The sequence below is a fragment of the Abramis brama genome, assembly GCF_963993115.1.
Source record: "Abramis brama genome assembly, chromosome: 13".
NCBI classification, from domain to species: domain Eukaryota; kingdom Metazoa; phylum Chordata; class Actinopteri; order Cypriniformes; family Leuciscidae; genus Abramis; species Abramis brama.
In genome coordinates, this window is record NC_139975.1 from 24,221,424 (window position 1) to 24,239,302 (window position 17,879).

Here is a 17,879-nt window from a genome sequence, read left to right on the forward strand (position 1 = left end):
GTAGTATGTCTGAATGTATAGTATGCGGAAAATAATACGTTTAAATTCATAGTATGTGGAAAACAGTACGAAAAAAGAGTAGTATATCATAATTTATAGTATGCGAAAAACAGGATGACAAAAGAGTAGTATGTCCAAATTCAGACATTTGACAGACAACTGTCATGCTACAGTTGAAACATACTACAGATTTTGGAGTGTGCATCTTATGAAGCCACGGGAGAGTTGTGAATGGCAGTGAAGCGATACAACTGATGCATGTACTGTAGGTCACGTGACAATGACAATATGGTGGATGCTGTACACCTGAATTTCATTTATACTACCCATTTTCACACTATACATATTATAGAACATACTTTTTTAATGGTCACGAAGTATGTTTTAAATTAAATGTAGTACCTACTAGACCTTATACAATTTTAGGTACAGCTCTAGTTATGGGACTGTTGCACCGATTTTGTGATCCACCAGGATAAAATAATAAGCCAGACCTTTAAGAACCAACTCTTAACCCTACATATGAGCAATAATAAAAGTGATGCTTACCAGATCGAACACAGCTAATAAATTGAAGTGCTCACAGTGAGACTTTGAGTTGCTGTGTGTGGCTCCTCTTTTAAAGAGTGGGTCGAACAGATCACTTAAAGGAGGAAAAGTGCAAGCTTTTATGACAAATTATCTCTCTCTGCCCCACACCACACCATCAAGGAGGTAAACATCATCTGTTCTGGCCCTGTTTTCTGATGGGTAGATAATAACTCACATCAGGAGGCTAAATGAAACTCACCAGGAAAAAGGAGGAGCAAATTACTTTGCCTTTCTACTCCTTGACACTCATATCAATAGAGATAAATGTGAGGGTGTTTATAAAGCAACTCACAACAAATATTTTCACCTGATTACGTGCCACAGCGAATTCTGATAACATATCACGTTAGCATCATAAAATATTTTGTTTAAATGCCAATAGTAGCCAATTAATAGTTTTTAAATGCATTTGACAATTTATTGTAAAATGTACTGTAATACACTGTAAAAAAAAAAATGGTTGTTTCAACTTAAAGGGATAGGAAACGTCTTGGTTATGTATGTAACCCTCGTTCCCTGAAGTAGGGAAGGGAGACGTTACGTCAGTGATTGACGAAATCACCTTCGAGTTATTAGAAAACGAGCAAATGGTATAAAAATACCATGGGTCTGCAGAATTTGCATCGCGAACTCCGCCCTATCGCATCGGTATAAAAGGAGCAGCGAGTGGAATGTCACATTATGTTACCTGCTGAGGATCCGAGACTGTGTGTCCCGGCCGTTTCAGTGGTACGACAAAAGAGCCTACCCGCAGGGAGGACTTAAAATACACATATGACCCGGGATGCATATGGAGAGCTCAGAGGTATCCAGCCCGCAGGGTGGAATGTTTCAACCTCAAGATGGCAAGAGAGGTCTTGCCGAGGGAAAGACACATGCTCGGAGGAGACTTATCATGGAAATACAAACGTGGGGGTTGCCCAAGCGGGGAACCATGCACATGGAGGCAACTAGCCAATCACGAGGGCAGACCAACCGGGCATGCACTCTGGTGATGGCATCAACAGTGCAGGAGGAACTCATGGTCTATGGAGAACTCATCTGAGTAAAATAGCGCACATATCCAGTCCGTGGAGTGGAATGGCGAGGCAAGCGATGATACCGAGCTGATCCTACTGGCCACTGGGAGCGAGTACATGAGAGGACACTGGCTCTACATGGAGATTGTAGAATCTCGCGAATGTGTTAGGTGTCGCCCAGCCTCCAGCTCTACAGATGTCAGTTAGCAAGGCGCCATGCGCTAGCGCCCAGGAGGAAGCAATGCTCCGAGTGGAGTGTGCCTTCACCCCCAGGGGGCATGGCAGGCCCTGCACTTGGTAAGCCAAGACAATGGCGTCCACTATCCAGTGAATCAACCTCTGCTTGGAGAGAGCCTTTCCCTTCAGCTTCCCACCAAAACAGACAAAGAGCTGGTATGAGGTCCTGACACACTGCAGTCTGTCTACATAAGCACGAAGGACATGTACTGGACAGAGCAGTGCCAAGGCTGGGTCTGCCTCCTCCAAGATCACTTAATCCCTGAAGGGAGTGGTGGGAACCTTGGGCACATATCCAGGCAGGGGTCTCAAGAGCACGTGAGAGTAAGCTGGCCCGAATTCCAGGCACGCTTCGTCAACGGAAAATGCCTTGCAGGTCCCCAACCCTCTTGATGGAGGCCAAATCAACCAGGAGTGCCATCTTCAAAGAGAGGTACTTCAGCTTAACTGAGTGCAATGGTTCGAAGGGAGCTCTCTGCAATGCAGATAGAACCACTGCGAGGTCCCAAGAGGGCATAAGTGGGGGGCGGGGAGGATTTAACCTCCTTGCCCCTCTAAAGCCTGGAACACACCAAGCCGACGCTGACGAACTAGTGCTGATGAAAGCCGACTGTGTTGTCGCCTCGTGTCGGGGTAAAAAGCTGCACTTGAACACACCGAGAGAACTACAGCCGACTGTTAGCTAGAATGCGAGACAGCTGTCTATTTCTGCAGATATATTCATCTATATTCGTCATTCAAAAAGGGAAACCGACGCTGCTGGCTGCAGATACACAAACTGTAAACAAAGCAGGGCGTGCTTACCATTTTGAATATCAATCCTGCTAAACACTTTCTTTATTCCACTCCTCTCGTGTTAATATTGAAATATTCGCCAAGGAACACTCAGGTAAGATGACGTAACATTAGAACAGCCTTCTATCTGTACCGTTTTGACTTTGCTCGCTGTTTTGTTATTATTCTCGTGCACTGACTCGTTCACTAAGCTGAACACCCAATCAGAGTTCCCTCTTTCACCGATGGCCCGACGCCGATTCAACGTGTCGAGTCGGCCGAAAAAAAGCCGACGAGGACCAATTTCAGCCGGTGCGGCTGAGAAAACTTAGTCGGCCGACGCACAAAAACTGCCCGATGGCCGACGGCAGAAATCGCTGCACAGATGAGCCGCAGGACCGTGAACCCGCTGAAACACGCCATCACACCAACACCGACTGAGAGAGAGAGACGCTCATTGCTCTTGAGAAGGCGAAGAGAAGCACATAAACACTTTGGCTCTGAAGCAGAAACATACTGTATATAGTATATAGTTTGCGATGCAAATTCCGCAGACCCATGGTATTTTCATACCATTGGCTCGTTTTCTAATAACTCAAAGGTGATAGGGCTCTCTAGCGAAACCCCCATTTCATCAGTCACTGACATAACTTGTAATGACTGACTGAAAGGGAATGAAAATTACCCCATGATTTACTCACCCTCAAGCCTTATAGGTGTATATGACTTTCTTCTTTCAGATGAATACAATCGGAGTTATATAAAAAAAATGTCCTGGCTTTTCCAAGCTTTATAATGGCAGTGAATGGAGGATGATATTTTGAAGCCCAAAAAAGTGCATCCATCCATGATAAAAGTAATCTATTCAGCTCCATGGGGTTAATAAAGGCCTTCTGAAGTGATGCGTTGCATTTGTGAAAAATATCCATATTTACAACTTTATGAACTAAAATAACTAGTTTCCAGCAGACGGTCAACGCAAGTCGACTTATGCCAAAACAGTGGCACTTGACGCTATGTAGGATGTAGGATGTTGGAGTAGCGTAAGCTTTGACGCCTCTCACGGTTCAAACAAACAGGGCTGGGCAACAAACTCAAGCTCCTCTGACATTTCTCTTTAAAAATTCTCATTTTAGACTTTTAATTTGTGACTGGTGTTTTGTTTTGCCCTATTCTCTGCGCTTCGGCATTCATCAATGTGTCATGCATCAGGTCAAGGGTTACTCTTCCACCGTAAATCGATGCATATGACCGTCTGCCGGAAGCTAGTTATTTTAGGTGATAAAAGTTTTAACTATGAAATTTTTATTTTTTATTTAGTTAACTCAGATTCTATTCATCTGAAAGAACATTTCATGTGGACTGATACCAATTCCAAAACCAATTTCTTTCCCACCTTCATATCCTGTACTAACAGTGGCCTCTTTCTGGCAGTGAAATGTACAGCTCAATTGATGTGCACATGCACAGAAGTTAATGAACCCATATGTTGCTGTTGATGAGTGTGACAGCTTGTGCATTTTCACAAAACACTGAGGGAAGATTCCAGACATCAGCTGTCTCATCGTTTCCTGGACTGACGTATTAATAATCCAAAATACAATTACAGTACAAAATAAATGTCACACTGAAATGAAAATAAATTAATAACCTAATTATCTTATGTTATCTTATGTTATCAAATTACTTGTAACAAATGATTAGCTTTTCCACAGCAAAAAACTAACCAAAAATATAAGATGTTTCACAACAGGGATTTCTTTAATTAAAACAGAGACATTCACTGTTTCCAAATCCACATGAAATGGTCAGTATGTAGACATGGAGATTTTACTTTTTGTTTCAGATTTAGGAGTGGTTCAACAATATTGGCAGCACAACGTTTCGCTCAAGGCAATGTTTAAAAAGCATGGAAGAATTTACCTCCAAACCCAACGTTTATCTACACACATACTGAAAGGGTAAAATCAGGGAAATGATTCAAAACTAATTAGCGGTGCTTTAAAAAGCATTTTCACCTTTAGCTATGATTCTAGCGTGCATCTTTAATCACAGCAGGGGAATTGCTTGCTTAGTGATTGGATTTGCTCTCCTCATCTAAAGAAGTGTTAGCCAAATATATACCACAGGGGAAATGCATGGGCTTTTACAGAGTGAAAACCATAACAGAGTGAAAACAGACTGTACTGATAAGCCTGCGGTGAAACTATTTAAGTTCATAATTAGAAGTTAAGCTCTATGGTGTCACAGTTATCTGTACTTATTCACCTTTAGTTTCACTTTCATGGACTTTCAGTTTGTTTTCTTTCATCACGTGTTCCTTTGTTTGATTTTCCCGCCACTCGTCAGTTGTCATGGACACTCATCAGATCAGCACACCTGTTCGTCATCTCCTCATTATCACTGTGTTTAAGTTCCTCCCCTTCACTCTGTGTTTGTCGGATGTAGTTTGTGTGTGCATGCATGTTACACACACACACTGCTACTTTCTCTTTGTCGATGTGGCTTACCTGAGTTTGTTTATAGAAACCATTTTGAACTCTCCTTCGTCTTCATCCTTGTGACATGCTGTCAATTAGCCCAGACAATCATGTTGATCATACTTCAGTTTAGTCTATATGGGGAAAGGTATTGCACTGAAATAAACATTACAATACACAGTTTGGTCAGGTTTAGCCATACTCATTATGCATGTTGTCAGCAAAGGACTAGAGTAATAAAATCACTTACAAAGTACATTTTAGTATACTTTTAAAAAGATTAATTATAACTAAAATACTTTAGTATACAGTAAACACTTTATGATACTACCACTTTCGAGCTACAAGTAATTTTGCAACTACATGTCAACTAACTCTCAGAGTATTAGTAGACTTTTAGTAGACTATGTTACGTCAGGGTTAGGTTTAGTAGAATAAGTTGACATGTAGTTACATATAGTAGGTAAAATTTTTACGGACCATCAAAATAAAGTGTTAGCAGATATTGAGCAGGCACTCTACTAATACTCTAATTAGAGTTAGTTGACATGTAGTTGCAATGTTACTTATAGTTAGTAGAATGTCTAAAGTGGACCATTGAAATAAAGAGTTCCAGAATGTTCTTAAGTGCAAACTGAATGTAATGTTTTCATACACTTAATACATGCTATTTACGATTAGATGTAAGGGAACTCAACACCCATTCGTAGTGCTAATTGACCACAAGAACCTGGAGTATATTCAGGAAGCCAAAGGTCTAAACCCTAGACAGGCCTTGTTCTTTTCACATTTTTCACTTTTCTATCACCTATTGCCCAGGATCTAAGAACATCAAGGCAGATGCAGTCTCCCGCGTGCACACGGACCCCTTTGTGCCCTGAGACCACCATCTTGTCTCTGTCATTAGTGGTGTCCCCAGTCCAATGGAACATCATTGAAGAGATCATCTGTGCCCAGGAAACCGAACTGACTCCCCCTCAGTGCCCAAAGGGCCGGATGGTGTTCCCTAAGCTGGGTCCACACTTTACTAAGGTTAGGTCATCAAACCATACTATCCAGCTGTTATAGAACTGGTTCTGGTGTCCCTCTATAGCTTCGGATGTCACCTCTTTCATCAAGAACGGCTTGATCTCTGCCCAAGTTAAATCTGCTTATGTGTTCCACTTCTTTGGCCTCCCTTTGGACATTGTCATTGTCTTCTCAACATCAACGTGAGCCTTACTTCATTCCAATGGACTGGTTGAGTGGCTCAACCAGGAGATTGGCCAATTCCCGCTCACCTACTGCAGCCGAAATCAAAGCAACTGGAGTTGTTATCTATACTGGGCAGAGTACGCTCAAAATTCTCTCCACAAAACATATATTGGTATGACCCCCTTCAGGTGCATTCTGGGATTTCAATCTCCTCTCTTCCTCTGGTCTGGAGACCCCTCGGACCCCCGTCTGTGGACCACTGGATGTGCTAGAGCAACCTGGTCTGGGACTCTGCGACAGCATCCCTCCCCCACGCTCCAGCCAGGGCAGAGTATCTCGCTGTCTACCTGCAACCTCTGGCTTCATCTCTTGTGCGAGAAACTTAGCCCCTGGTATGTTGGCCCTTTCAAAATCATTGGTCAAATCAGCATGTTACATACAAGCTTATGCTCCCTTCAATCTACCGCATCTCTCTCTTAGTTTCCATGCCTCATTTCTGAAATCTGTGGCAGATCCTGCTCCCCCACCCCACTCGAATTAGAGCGCCTACAGTTTCCATTCCCTCCTGGACTCTCGCTGAAGGGGTTGACACATGTTCTACCTGGTTGACTGGAAAGGATATGGGCTGGAGGAATGATTATGGGTTGCAGCAGATGGCATCCTAGACTTCCCATTTAATTTACCTGTGTATTTCACAGTGTATTACTCTGCTGCCTTTGTGTTTACACCTTTTGCCTGGTCAGATTTTTCTCTCTGGTTTTGTACTCCTATTAACTAACCATTTTCGGTTTGTCCCTGCTAATAAACTCAGCAAATGGATCCACATGAATCTCCTGTGTCTTCACCATCACAGCATGCACCACCTAAGATTGCCATTGAGATGAAAAGGAATGCTATTGCTCTCTCTAAGTAACGCATAACCAAAACTAACTAAAAGGACCATTTAGATTCCTATATTTTTGTGCTAAAGAATTAATATTTCTGCTTTTAAGGGGTTAGTTCACCAATTTTTTAAAAAAAAGTTTAAATTCTGTCAGTAATTACTCACCTTCATGTTGTTCCAACCCTGTAAGACTTTCGTTCATCTTCGGAACACAAATTAAGATATTTCTGATGAAATCTGAGAGCTGTCTCACTCCTTTATAGGCTTCCATGTTATTTGTCTTTACTAACTTTTTACCAACATTGTCTTTACTAACTTTTTGGGCCGGCAAGTTTCAATAACATGGAAGCCTATGGAGGAGTGAGACAGCTCTCAGATTTCATCAAAAATATCTTAATTTGTGTTCCGAAGCTGAACGAAAGTCTTACAGGGTTGCAACAACATGAGGATGAGTAATTACTGACGGAATTTTTATTTTTGGGTGAACTAACCCTTTAAACTCTTTGAAGTGCCTTGCACCTTAGACGTCAACGCAGTACTGTGGGATGAGTAGAAAATTCTGTCAGCTAAATGACAGCATATCATGGAGCTTAACTTTTGAATGCAAAATATTCCTTTAAATGAGAAGAATGTCGAATTACTGATCTATTTGGCCCATAAGACTATGACGCATCAATCTCAGACTCTTCTTTCAATGTTCAAAGGTGGGCCTCGGTGTGATGCAGCCAACCTAGTTTATGAGTCACTGTGGCTTCTTCTTCATTTGATGCACATGTTCAAATTGCAAAATGACAAGGTGATGACACTATGTCTAGTTAAGCAAATGAGAACCAATGATGCATGAATATATTGTGAATTATGAGTGAAAACCATATGATACACACATCCATGCTGCTACTTGCATCTGTCTCCCATACTGATCAACCAACGGCATGGATAAAACAGATCAAAATTGGTATTATTCTAGAATTCAATTCCCAGGCGCTGATACAGGCGAAGATCACTGTGCTGATGTGATAACCCTCACCTCTGTCCATGAAATCATTCTTTCAGCAGCAAACTGATGAATGTGTCACACATGGGCTGTTCCTGATGAGAGCTTCTCTGTGACTGCACTGCTTCAAGGATAAATATTAACCCTCAGTCAGACTTCAAATCAAAAAATGCAGGGAGTCACACTGTAACTTACTTTTAGTTATCAGAGCTCTCTGTCTCCAAGACACATATCATTTTAGTGTAAATTGGTGGATTTTGCTAAGACAAGAATCACTATTTCTAGTTATAGGGAAACAAAGTATAAAAGATAATAAGTAAATATATAAAGGATACTTCATTATTTTTGAAGGTGACCTAATTTGTGATTTTACGCCTGGTGGATCATAAAACAGTTATGTTATGACTACAATCATTGTAGTCATCCTGTCACGGTATGCTGTTGCAAGGAAGCGCATGACAAAGGAGAATACCAGGAAATAGTCTTTATACAAAAATAACAGCAAAGCAGAGGAAACAACCTATTAACACTGACAACATCAAACAAAGAACTGAAGGAAGACAGGACTTAACTACACCGAGGAACAAAAGAGCTAATTAATTGAGCAAAAGGTGAACGGGATAATCAATCAAGGGAACAAACTGGCACACATACTAATGGGGGATGTGTTCGAAATCTCTCCCCATTCACTATACCCTACATTACTTCACTAATATAGTCCACTTGAAGGAGTGAATGAAAGCAAGTGAGTGAATTCGGACACTGAGTGCGCCGGAAGGGCTGCCGCTTTTACATAGTTTGTCCTTATTGTTTAAAAATGATTTGAAACTTAGCAAACTGGCAGCTCCAGTAGTAAAATGAAAAGATTTATCTTGAACTCTGTTATATATAAACCTTAATTTAACAATTTTATAATAAATTAAAAGGAAGTTAAACCTATATGATATTACGTTCTTGCCACATTGGACCAGCGGTTTGGAAAATGGATGGATGGATAATTCATCTCCGGGCACCATCTTCAGTGCATTATGGGTATAATCTAACTGTCTCTCTCTAGCCGTTGAGCATACATCAGTTGTACACTCGTAATTGCGGTGCATTTTGGGATTGAATGAGTGCACTAGAGAATGTCCACTATTGTTTCGGTCACCACTACAAATGGCTGTCCCCTAAAATAGTGCCCTATTTAAAGGTTTAGGGAGGCGATTTCGGACACAGCCTGGGTCACACAGGCAAACAGGCACAGAACTAAAACACAATGAAACATCCAAAACAGAACAGAATATAATATAACCGTTACACATACAGTTTCTAGAGATGGAATGGAAATAAGTTGGAATTTAAATAAGAGTGACAGGAAGAACATTTTCCCTAATTGCAATGCAAATAAATTAAACTAAGTTATTGCAGTTATTGCACAAGCAAGCATTACTCACAATTATTTAACAGAAAAAAAATAAAAAAATAATCTAATTTAGAAGTACAGAGGTGTGCAGAGGTTTGATTTGCCCAGAACACAAATTCTACATTTTCCAAAAAAATATATTATAAAGTGATTTTTGGTATGTAATTATTTGGAGAACTAACTTGGTATTTTGGCCATGAAGCATTTCCCACTTCTCACCTGTGCAAATATTTTATTTTGTCACTTAGGCAAGAGTGTTTGTATTACAAGGCCAGAGGGAGTCCAGGTTATATCCAGACATACAGTGTTTTGTTTCAGTGCATCAACATATTTCATTTGTCTTTGCAATTCTCTTTATGGTGCACCATAAATTTCACTGTAGCTTGTACCTCTGAGTTGAAAACAGGCCCTGTTTGTATTGCCCTGTGGCGGGGCTGATTAGTAACCCTGGGAAATGATTAATAACCACTGGGATTGCTGGTCAGAATGGCTTAATTGACTTTCTGTAAATTCGGAGGCAGTCCTTGAGAGAAGATTAGGTAATGAGGGGGGAAATGACAAGCCGCGGCAGTAAATCTCTCTTCCTCTTGCCAAGCACGGTAACAGCATGAATGAGAACAGGTTCGCAAGCAGTCATCATCCAACTGTGATTCTGTCGAAGGCGGCACAGCTCGTTGACTCCAGGGTAGGCTGTTTATAGGTATCCATGCATATCTTGCCATCTAACTGTCTCTCTCAGCATTAATCTATAGTTAGAGCCAAGAGAGGGGAAACACAGATGAGCATTGGAATTTTACAAGGCCTGCATCCCTTCCCCCATGACACTTTTGCAGGAGCCAAAGGCACCTCTCTCATTAAGGGCTGCTCACCTGCAGCGCTGGCGCCCGGCTCTGCTGAGGGCGGGTCTCTGGGGAGGACACTGAGAGTCGCGGATAAGAGTCAGGGGCTGCACTGCTGAGCACAGAGAAAATAGAAACCACATAAAGAAGAGTGTGGAAGCTCTCTCAGGATTGAATAATGGGCCACGCTCTTTCTTACTGCACCGTGTAGCTGATGGAAGGACATTTTGTTTGTGTCTGAGGTCGAAAGCAGCAGCCTTTCTGCCTCACTGGCCAATCGGTCAATTCAATTTCATTTGTTTAGAGCCTTTCACAATACAGTCTAGTGTATTGTGACTGTTGCAAGGAAGATTCCCTAAGATGCTGATAAGGGGGAAACCTTGGAAGAAACCAAGACTCAATTATTTAAAGGAATAATTTACCAAAAATTCTGTCACCATTTACTCACCTTTATGTCGTTCCAATCCTGTATGATAGAAGATATTTTGATATTTAGATATGTCTGTGGGGCTGGGCTCCCATTTTGTTCCCAACAATCTTTAAAATACTATATTTTTTTTGCAAAAGAAAGAAAGTCATACAGGTTTGGAACAATCCCTAAATGAGTTTGAGTTGACTATACCTTTAACAGTCAAATGTTTGAATGAAGGTACACAATTCAGTTTAAACTCTTTAGTTCTGTTTTCAGTTAGCGTGCTAATTGATTAGCCTATATTAAGCTAACACAAGTTACATCACATAATTATATAAAAAAATGAATTTTGTAGTATATGGGAAAATGGGTAGAGTAATAGGCTACCATATTTTCTCTTCAACACCACAACAGAAAGATCTTTATGCATTGTATTTAATGTAACATTCACATATAGGAATTATATATGTATTATATTATATTATATTATATTATATTATATTATATTATATTATATTATATTATATTATATTATATTATATTATATTATATTATATTATATGTGTTCAGCTACAACAGGAAGATGACAGTCACTTCTAATTAGCATTACAAATAACTGCCCTTGAGTCCAAAGTGGATCAGATTTGGCGAAGGACTGAATCTTGGTTTCCATGGTATCATATCTTCACAACTAGAACTACAGAAGAAATTTATAAGAAATTTTGAGAGGTTTAAGGACTAAAATACTTATTTTTGTGGTAGAAATATAATCATAAATCGAAAATAATGATACATTCTTTTAACCGGTCCATCAGGCAAAAAAATTCTGCTTTCAACCAACTGTTTACCCACACAGCCAGGATTTGGGGATAAAATAAACAGTGAAGGATACATCTGTAGCCTGCAAAAATCTTTCAAATGAAGACATCACAGGTGACCAGATGTTATGAATACTGGTTTTGGACATGCCTTGATGCCTACCTTTGTATATGGTGAACCTGATTTAACTAAGTACAACATGTTACTGGATCAACATCTTTGTTGATCCTGTAACAACATTCCAATCAACCAATCAGATTCGAGGGACAAGTTTACAGTTTATGTCAAGTTTAGGCTTACAGTCAGAGTTAGGTGCTTCTACATCAGTGTTATTCACCTATCATTTCCCTCTGATTTTAGGGATAACTTATGGGTAGAGTTACAGTAGGTTTTAGGGGTAGGGATAGGGTTAGAAGTACATTTTCAGACAGGAATGTTGTTCCAGGATCAACAAAATATGTTGATTCAGGAATAGTGTTCGGAAAAAGCAGCATTTTCAAGATTTTGTCAACAGCCATTGTGTTGTATGAGGACCCAAGTGCCTTATGGGTGAAAAAGAGAAATTTGCAGTTTCTTATGACCTGATTATCAGCTCACTTTCTTTCACATGCATTCCTACAGACACATACAAGTTCTTAGCCAAAAAAAAAAAAAAAAAAAGGAAATAAACCCTTAAACGCATACCTCGGGTCTTTAGTGGCCCGGGACATCATTCACTACCCTCCTCCTTATTCCTTTTTTAAAGTTAGACATCACCCTTCTTAATATTTCTCAAACAATTCATTATAAACAATATAACAAGAAAAAAATTATGAAATTATAAAAGAATGCCTGTTTTCCCATTCTTTTTTTGTAAAAAAAAATGGTATTGGGTTGCAAACAACCTGAGGTAACAGTGTAAGTATATTTTTTTCTGCATAACAATAATTGAATCTTTGATGACTGAATAAGTGCAATTCACCTTTATTCTACAAGGTGGCAATGTCTGATACACAATGATGAAGTGATGTTTCACTCAGTGTTACAGCAGGCGGAAAACAAAAGAATAGGAAGAATCATCAGCAAAACTTGAAATGGCTCAGCGATTTACTGCAGAGCAAGTACTGAATACAATTAACTATTAGTGTCACTTGATGGTGAATCCTGTGAAAAAACTGTCAGCGATCAAATTATTGATTTTGAAAATGTTGAAAATTATTATTTTGAGAATATGTTTGAGATGGCGAAAATTGTCCATATGCTGAATGTACTGGGAAATGAACTCTGACGAGGACAGTGATGATGGTATAAAACATCTGCTCAAAATGAACCCTTCCGATCTCCAAAAGGTAACAAAATAAGCTTAATATAATTCTTCAGTAACTGTTACTCTAATATCAGGAGAGTTTTATATTATCGTGACAAGTAGAGATCCATCCGTGTTAAATATAGATCTGGGTCGCTAAAGACCCGAATTTGTAATAATGATTGCTAAAACAATCATGCATTTAAAGGGTTAAGCTTTCCAAAAGCTGGACTGCCAGCTGAAGTCTGAGCTCTACAATAAACCATTTAAAATGAGTATTTATTTTCTTCATTTAATGAAGGACTACTGTAAGCAGAAACACAAAGCTTTTCGACTGAGACCTGAAGGGGTGATGATAATACAGCTCAGCTGGAGAAATTAGTACAACCATGAATCTCGACAGCACCTTCAGTGCTTCAGAGGGCAAATTTGTGCTAAACCATATCATTTATTCTGTGACTCAAGGAGTGTTGCTATGATGCAGGATCTTCTGTACTTCATACTGAGATGCTGCAGCTAAAATAAATATATTACATAACACACTTTTACATGCTAGAACAGAACCTGACGTCCTGTAATGCATCATTCTAGACAGCATGCCATTAAGATGCTGAAAAAAACATCAGTACTATAGAGTATGTGAAAATGTACTTTTTACAGATTTTTGGGCCTCTTTTGGCATATTGTGGAGATTATTTCCTGTAATATATAAAGCCTGATTGATTATTACTGTAGTATTATACTACAAAGTGACCCCAAACGGTATGTGGATACTGAATGACAATCGAATTAAAAACGATGGATAAATATAAAACTATTGATTTTAAGATGTTGATTATGTATTTAGAAACAATATATTTCACATTTATTGCAAAATATGCATCCATACACAAGTATTTAAAGGGGTCATGATCTATAAGAGGTCTTTGTACCATTAAAACATCCTGCAAGTTTCATAGCTTAAAATGTCCTCATTATAAACAAAGCCTTTATTTAATCAAGCTCCAAAAACGGCTTGTTTTCATATTGCGGGATCTGTGACATTACACAGGCAAATACATTATCGACTGACATTTGCCTGCATCACAAACCATGAGTAAACGATTTCATAATGCCTTGTCTGAAAATGACGGTTTGACATGGATAATGTTTTCAAAAAACACTGAAGAGTGGGTGTTGATACTGTTTCCTGTGCAATGACTTTAGCCAATCATATCAGTGGGCGTTTACTGACACACCTTAAAGGAGCCGCTTCTTAAAAATGGATCATTTCAGACAAAGAGTCAGAATGAAGGTTGAAAATAATAGGTTTTCCATTTATATAATGCTTATAATGTTTTTTTTCTATATATATCGGAGTTGGCGAGTGTTTTTTTGGTATTATCTACTTTTTTTGGTATTGTCTTTGCAGAATCATGGGTAATGTCATTTTTCTAAGGATTTCTGTTTTTTTTAAATAAATAGAAATAATGCATTGATGACTTCAACAAAAGCATATGCCACCAATTAACAACCGCTGAGCTCAAAGTAGGTCTGTCTTTAAAGGTTTATAAGTTATGGTTAAAAGTAATTTCTTCTATAGAGAAAATGAATGGGATTTTTACTTCTGGAACCAACTGTTGCACTCTATTCACTCATGTTCACTGCTTCCTACAACACTGAACACCCCGAAACATCAAACACAGATTGAGTCATGCATGTGTTTATATAAAATATTTATTATAAATTTAACTAATATAATCTGTCATATTTGAAAGCCCTAAACTGAGTGAAAAATGTTTGCTGTGAAGTTTAGTATGGAAATAAAGGCATACTTTGGTTATATTAGATCTCATGTAACCCATAATCATGGTAGTTGCATATCTAGCCAACTTTATACCCCAGACCAACAGTGTACAAAAGGCCACTGTATCATTTATATATTTCATATTTTAATACTAATTCAATGATAGTACAATGTTTTTACAAAAATCCTTTCTTAACTTTACTTTCTAAGAACAGTTTGATGAAATACAGCAAGGATTGGGTCAGTAGCCGCTGGTCTTCCTCTTGTCTGACCAGGGGATGTTACTCACACTGAACTCCCCTTAGGAGGTTCTGCTATTGATTCTCAAAGAGAGCAGTGTGTCAGTGCACAGGGCCACATTTCGGATCCTTCCCATGCCCTTTCATTGATCTGTTTGGGAGTATATTATGGACACAAGGAATAGATGGAGGGGTCATTTTGGTTTTTGAACATGGGGCACATTTAGACAAGACTGAAGCGGGATCAAAAGAGAAGGAAGATGACTAATGCCTTTGATGTTGATTGAAATATTTCAACTGCAAAATCAATTAGATGAGTCTTGAAGTTGTATATTAGTATGCATGCTGGGTTTTGATGTTTTGCTCAGAACAAAACTATAGAGACGCTAGCCTACCCTGAATATCCCACTAAAAAATATTTGTCAAGAAAGTATATTTATGAATTAGATGAAGAAAATACAGTTAGAAGAGTATCACAATATGATAATAGCACAACACAAAAATGTTGCAGAAAACCTTGCATATCTAAACTTCCTGGCTTCCCCGAGATATGCAGTGCTTTTTTTCAGCATAAAGAACATGCATTCCAATATCTGAATGATAGTACTTTTGAAACACATTAGTGTCACCTTAATAAGATGTTTTCTAGCAGATTTGTGATTAAGTACATAGACTTCTAGTCTATCATGCTTCTGTCCCAAAGGTGCTCTGTTGCAGATGAAATGTAGCAACACTGCAGAATCCTATGGCTAAAAATAGTCAGTTAAAAATGGTATTTGTGATGCATGTATTATATTAACAATTTTCTGTCACGGTGACAGAAAAAGAGAAAACTAATATATCAGGCAGCAGAAAGCAGAATTCAGAATCTGAAATCAGCTGGAAGGTGTTGCAAAGAGATTTGTCTGCGGTTTAGTATTAGATTCAGCAAAGCTCATATCTGTTAAATTCAGAGAGAAGGTTAAGGTCATCTGCCACATTCGTGAAGAGACAATTTACCTTCTCGCATCTTTTATCTGATTTGCATATACAAGAAACAAGCAGCTCTTGATTTGTCTGTCAAGGATCCTGTTTAAATGCTGTGCCTACTCTAATGTGAAACCACATTGCAATGTGTCAGGATTATAACAACTCAAATTAACAATTTGTATTTTAAACCCAGTTCATTTAATGATTAATTGCACATTCAAAACAAACAAAAAAATCCTCATATGCCCACAAGCGAAATCAAAAGTCTCAGCACAAATGTTCACAATGACAAACAGAAACAGCCTTATATTTCAGTCCGATCCTCCTGATGAATTTCAGCTGGGTTTGGATGAATGGTGAATGGTGTTTGGTGAATAATGTAGATCACATCACAAATTAAATGCATTGATATGAGCCATTACTCTGTATAAGTGAAATAACATGCATTGTCATCCGATACCGCAAGAACATACTCACTTGTGCTGTCTTAAGGTGCAGTCATAGGCGGATTAACCATATGGGCAATTGGGCAAGTGGCACCACGGGGCACCCAGGGGCACCACGTCCAGGGGTTCGCCACGCAAATATTTGTTTTTTCTCTTTTAACACAATTCTCCAACGTATTTCTAGCCTAGGCCTATCCTTTCATCAGAACATTCTAAATTCCCTGAATGTTTTGTTGAAATTTTTTTTTTTTTGTGGACGCGCGATCTATAGTGCCAGATTCACACTACTGCATGAGCACTACTGCCAAACGCACCATGCAGATCCTAGAGTGACACGGCAGGTTGACGGCAGAACCCAACATCAGATTGACGTCAACATCCGATTTTGGTTGGAAATGAAGTTGCAATAATAATAATAGTAGTAATAATAATAACTGAATGTATTATTATGGGGGGGGGGCACTCTAGGTGTCAGTGCCCAGGGGCACCAAAGAGTCTTAATCCGCCATTGGGTGCAGTCACATTAGCGAAATTTTGTGTAAAAAAAAAAAAGGTCCATTGTCATTTGCGTATAGATGTATTAAGCACAGCTCACACAGAAGTCACTTTCAAACCAAGCAGTTTCTGTTGGTCAGTGCAGTAAATTTATGTGACCAACTTGAACACAAGTGCAATCTGCTCCAGATCGTGCAGATTCCTATTGGAATGACTGGATTTCGCTTGTCAAGCAACGGTAAATGTGACCTCACCTTTAAACTCTTTAAACAAAGGGTAGATTTGAGGTAATACTCTCCATCAGCTGAACACAGTATTGGATGATGCAAGCCGCATTCACATACGAATCCTACAGTTCTCTGATGTGCATTTGAACGCCGTACAAAAGTGCTGTCCGTGCACTGACTTAAAAGGATAGTTCGGGATAGACACTGATTAAAGGGATAGTTCACCCAAAAATGAAGCCCATGATTTACTCACCCTCAAGTCATCCTAGGTGTACATGACATTCTTCTTTCAGACAGATTCAATCAGAGTTATATTAAAAAATGTTTTGTCTCTTCCAAGCTTTATAAAAGCAGTGAATGGCCGTTTCTGTTTTGAAGTCCATAAAAATGCATCCATTCATGATAAAAGTGCTCAACACGGCCTTCTGAAGTGAAGCGATACGTTTGTGTAAGAAAAATATCCATATTTAAAACTTTATAAAGTAAAATAACTAGCGTCCGGCCAAACGAACATACAGATTCCACTTAAGTCTAAAGCACAACTTACGCAACTTGTGACGTCGGAAGTAGCGTAGTGCATTATGGCGTAGCGTAAATATCAGCAGTACGTCGCATTACTCGCATAAGTTGAGCTTTACACTTAAAGGACAAATCAAGTGAAAAATGAACCTGGGCTTAATTAACACATGGTTACCGAGTCGATCGTTCCCTGCGATGCGTTTTCATGAAAATCGAATGTATAGAGTTTTATCTTTAAAAACATTTTAGCTCATAACACTAGTATA